Here is a 5262-nt window from a genome sequence, read left to right on the forward strand (position 1 = left end):
TTTGTTGTGTTACAGCCTGAATTTAAAATATAGTAAATTTTGATTTTTTTGTCAATCGCCTGCACACAATACCCCCATAATGTCAAATTAAGAAAAAGTGAAAAGCTAAAATGTGTCAATGAGTATTCAGGCCCTTTGTTATGCCAAGCCTGCATACGTTCAGCAGTAAAACAAGTCACATAATAAGTTGCATGGACTCACTCTGTGTGCAATAATAGTGTTTAACATGATTTTTGAATGACTACCTCATCTCTGTACCCCACACATACAATTATCTGTAAGGTCCCTCAGTCGAGCAGTTGAATTTCAAACACAGATTCAACCATAAAGACCAGGGAGGTTTTCAAATGCCTCGCAAAGAATGGCACCTATTGGTAGATGGGTAAAAAAATAAAAAAGCAGACATTAAATATCCCTTTGAGCATGGTGAAATTATTAATTACACGTTGGATGGTGTATCAATACACCAAGTGCAGAGATGCCAGGATGGGGGATGATGTGAGGGTGTTTCCGCACTCTCATCAGGATCCTGGCAGCGTTGTTCTGGATGTAGTGGAGCTTCTGGAGACTCCTGCCAGGGATCCTGATGAAGAGTGTGTTGCAGTAGTCCAGCCTTGAGGAGATAATGGCATGGACGAGCTTCCCTGCGTCAGACTGAGCGAGAGTGGGGCGGAGTTTGGCAATGTTCTTGAGGTGATAGAATGACGCTTTACACAGTCGTTTGATGTGGCTGTCAAAGGTCAGGGAGCTTTACACACGGATTGGAAACCGAGGGGGAGAGAGGAGTGTTCTGTCCTGCAATGGTGAGGTGTGTTATTGGTGAGTGCTGGACCTGGAAGTAGGGCCTCAGTTTCGATGCTGTTCAGTTGAAGGAAGTTTTGCTTCATTCATGCCCTTATCTCCTCACGGCAGGTGTTCAGATGGGCACATGCATCAGAGGGACATGGGGAAGCTTTTACATACAGCTGGGTGTCATCAGCATAGCAGTGCAATGAGATTCCATGCCGGCTGATGACACGACCGAGGGGGAGCATGTACAAGACAAACAGGATGGGTCCAAGAACAGATCCTTGTGGGACACTGAAAAACTCATACTCAGTCTTGTCTGAGAGGTAGGAGTGGAACCAGCTCAGAGCTGATCCAGACAGTCCGATGGTGTCCCGGAGGCGTTCCAGGAGGATGGGGTGGTCGACAGTGTGAAACACTGCTCTCATGTACAGAAGGATCAGGAGACAGGGGGAGTCTGCATCAGCAGCCATCAGCAGGTCGTTGGTGACCTTATTGGTCTTATCACGGGGTCAGGTGACCAGGTGATCAGAAGTTGATGCTTGATATTCAGGGAATCTTGGTCCATCATATTGTGTCGCTATTGAGTTCTAAACATTGAGAAAATATACAGTGAGATATTTTTTTGTGTGATGGCAAATACAATCAATAGAAACTGGAAAGAGATCGGTGGGATGTGTGGCTTCATTAGCTTAGATGGCTTCATCAGTGAACAGTGACACCAATACCTCCAGCTATGTGTGACTCAGACACACACACACACACAGTCTGTAGCAGATGGAATGGCAGAGTGCAAAGCCTGCTGGAAGCACCGTTGGGGTCTAGTGAGTGGGACAACAACACAAGGCAAATAGGGGATAGTGAGGAGGAGAGAAAAAGATGTTGAGGTTGAGAGACAGGAACAAGTGAGTGGGTGAAAATTACAGGGACAGGGTGTCGAAAGAGCAGAGGGAGAAGAGGCTGAAGAAGAGGAACAGGGGAGACAGAGGGAACTAGAGGAGGAGGAGGAGAGAGATGAAGGGAGGTGGGGATGATAGCAGGGAGAGGGATGGAGGAAGAGGAAGAGGAGAGGGAGATGAAGAAGAGGGACAGGGAGAGAGCAGAGGAGGCAGAGGGGGAGAGAAACAGGGAGAGGGGGAGGAGAGAGAGATGAAGGGAGGGAGGGAGGGAGGGAGGGAGGGAGGGAGGGAGGGAGGGAGGGAGGGAGGGAGGGAGGGAGGGAGGGAGGGAGGGAGAGGCTGAGGAACAGGGAGAAAGAGGGGGAGGAGAGAGAGATGGACAATAAAAGGCCACTTTAAAATGTGCAGTTGTTTCACACAACACAATGCCACAGATGTCTCAAGTTGTGAGGGGGCGTGCAATTGGCATGCTGACTGCAAGAATGTCCATCAGAGCTGTTGCCAGAGAATTTAATGTTCATTTCTCTATCATAAGCGTAGTTTTAGAGAATTTGGCAGTACGTCCAACCGGCCTCACAACCGCAGACCACGTGTAACCACGCCAGCCCAGGACCTCCACATCCGGCTTCTTCACCTGCAGGATCGTCTGAGGAGGGGTGAGGGTGCTGATGAGTATTTATGTCTGTAATAAAGCTATTTTGTAGGGGAAAACTAATTCTGATTCGCGGGGTCTGGCTCCCCAGTGGGTGGGCCTATGCCCAACCATGGCTGCACCCCTGCCCAGTCATGTGAAATCCATTGATTAGGGCCTAATGAATTTCTTTCAATTGACTGATTTCCTTATACGAACTGTAACTCAGTAAAATCTTTGAAATTGTTGCATGTTGCGTTTATATTTTTGCTCTGTATATTTTATTGATCATAGTGATTCAGGACTATCATTAAAACAGGTTAATTTGCCCCACCAACATTGGACAACTATACAGAAAGCCATTAAATTGCTGAAATAAGTAAATAAAATCAATGAGAGAATAGTCAGATTAATTACTGATACCTTACACAGACATGTTGGCGTAACATGAATATCAGAATATCATGAACCGAGAGGTTGTGAGTCCAAATCCCAGGTGAGGTCATGTTGAATAATAATTACTTATTAATTGAACAAGCACAATGTAATCATGTATGTCAAAGTGTGTCAAATATGTAAATTGAAAACACTGTGTCTTAAAAGCACTGTGTGTGTGAGTATCCCTAACCTTGCCAACAGACAAAGAGCTGTGAATGGATCAGTGGTTCACCTATCAGGGCCTTGATTGGCTTGGCAACAGTAACATGATGTGTAATGATTTTTTGTTCTGAGAACATGGCAACTATATTCTGTGTAGGTTTGGTGGGACATTGATGGAATATTATTTTAACCCTCCCAAAACTGGACAAATTAATTTTCTTGAAACGCTCCCATAAAACATGTCTATGACATTAATATCTTATATTCTGAGAACATGGCAACCATGTTCTGTGTATGTTTGGTAGGACGTTAATGGAATATTCTCCTAACCCACAGAAAACTGGACACATTGATGTTCTTGCAACGTTCGCATGAAACGTGTCTAGAACATTAATACCTTCAGTTCTGAGAACATGGTTACCCGTTCTGGGTAAGTTCTATTTTACATTAAGGGAATGGTCTCTTGGAAAAATTCCTTGCACATCACGGGAACATTCCTATGAAAACGTTAGTTAATGACCTAATGAGACTCTTAAGGGAACGTTCTCTAAAGTTGTGGGAACGTTTGTTGTTAGCTGGGATTCAAGTGAAATGTCCCACTGTGAACTAGGCTTTCTGATAACTCCGATTGCACGTGAAAGCGGCAATCCCTCAAAAAGACAAATTGGTGCAATAAAATACCAGGTCAACTGTGCAGGAGGCCTAAAGGCTAGACATTCAATATGTACTCAACTGTCAAAGGAAGTAACAAAAAATGTCCAAGAAAGGTAGCCTCCCTCGAAAATATGTAATTTGTGTGCGTAGTTTTGTGGGCAAAAACCACAAATTGCTGTGCGTAATTTGTTGGGAAAATCCAGAATTATAATCCGAACAAATATAATTAATTTGAACGTGCCTGGATTTTGCTGAATGCTCAAAACTGTCCCATCTTTGCCAATTTCTGAACCTTGAACGGAGCCTCCCAGACTAAAAGAGACTTGGCTCACTGCCCACATTACTTATGCAAGTTGTGACATCTTCGAGTCCAAGTGTCAACATTTATTTATTAAATTAGTCCCGCTTGAAGCCACAGTCCTTACCTGATGTGTCCCACATGTTCAGCTCAATCCTCTGTTTCTCGATCTCGAAACTGGCCGTGTAGTTCTCGAAGACAGTAGGGACATAATTCTGAAAAGAAACATTTCAAATGCACAATGAAAACCTATATCTGCCCAATGATTCAAAATGATACCATGTTCCATTCCTACTCATCTCGGCGGATAAAGTCTGGTCTAGACCTATTCCTCTATCACATATCACATGTAGGCTATGTGCATATGGCATGCACCAGATGAATTCTGAGCCAATTCTAAAACACACATGACCAGCTAGAATGTATAGGGCTAAGGCAAAATTTGTGTCATTAATTAAAAAGATGTGCCATAGATTGAGGCTATTGATCCTAGGCTATAGGCAGGATCTCAAGCCTAAAAACTTTAGAATCCTTTAATTGTTATAACATAATTTATGGAGAAGGCTGATGCGCGCATGGCGCGTAGGCTACACAAATATTTTTTTAAATTAAAATAATGACTTATTTATTACAATCGTACAAACTTCGTAATACAACCGCCATAACTTACCTCTGGGTACGAGTCTTTGGCGAAGACATGAAGTAATGCCGTTTTGCCACATCGCGTGTCGCCGACCACCACGATTTTACAGCGGCTGCCCTTGCTCTCCATAGTGCGGTCTATTTGGTTATGATACGTCGCCTCCTTTTCATTTAGCTACACTCCAGAATAGTCCCAAAGTCAAAGTGTAGAAAGCAGATACCGGTGAGGTGAGATTTTCCTCCCTGTTTTCAGTTGTATTCCTCCGTGTGTATGCCTTCCGGAAGCTTTGACTGTCAGACTCAGAACTTTAATAACTCTTTAGCGCGGCTGCATAGCCTACTCCACAATGTGCCTGCTTGCCACGGCTGGATGCTGACAGAGTGTGAGTTTGTGTTTTCACTTTCCTCTTTAGATCCGTCCATCAGCCACTAACACCCAATGAGAAGGACTGAGGAGCTAATGTTTATTTGCATGCCAACTGTTTGGGATTATGTCATAATCATCCATCAACAACACCTTCGATCAAATCTGTAGAATAGTTTTTTCCCCCTGTTTGTGAAATAAATCCCCCCTTTACAAGAACACATACCCCTATGCTATCTCTCGCTCTCTCTCTCAGACACACACACTCTCTTTCTCAGACACACACACTTATCTCTCTCACCTCTCTCTCTCATACTGTAATCTCCTGGCGATTTCTCTTTTTAAGAGTTGACTAAACCTTACCATACTTGGCAGTAGTGGTTGGTGC

General features: G+C 43.9%; 1 long non-coding RNA gene across 2 annotated transcripts; it reads right to left on the reverse strand.

Annotated features, from left to right (window-relative positions):
* Nucleotides 1-406: 406 nt before the first annotated feature.
* On the reverse strand, nucleotides 407-5049 carry LOC121566729. Of its 2 annotated transcripts, none has more exons than XR_006000982.2 (3): nucleotides 4539-5049; nucleotides 3996-4083; nucleotides 407-1376 (listed from the first exon to the last, which is right to left on the reverse strand). It is a non-coding gene; the product is annotated as an uncharacterized LOC121566729 (long non-coding RNA). The 2 variants fall into 2 exon arrangements; XR_006000981.2 differs by lacking the exon at nucleotides 407-1376 and adding an exon at nucleotides 2293-2331.
* Between the last annotated feature and the right edge of the window lie 213 nt (nucleotides 5050-5262).

The sequence above is a fragment of the Coregonus clupeaformis genome, unplaced genomic scaffold, assembly GCF_020615455.1.
Source record: "Coregonus clupeaformis isolate EN_2021a unplaced genomic scaffold, ASM2061545v1 scaf2981, whole genome shotgun sequence".
NCBI lineage: Eukaryota > Metazoa > Chordata > Actinopteri > Salmoniformes > Salmonidae > Coregonus > Coregonus clupeaformis.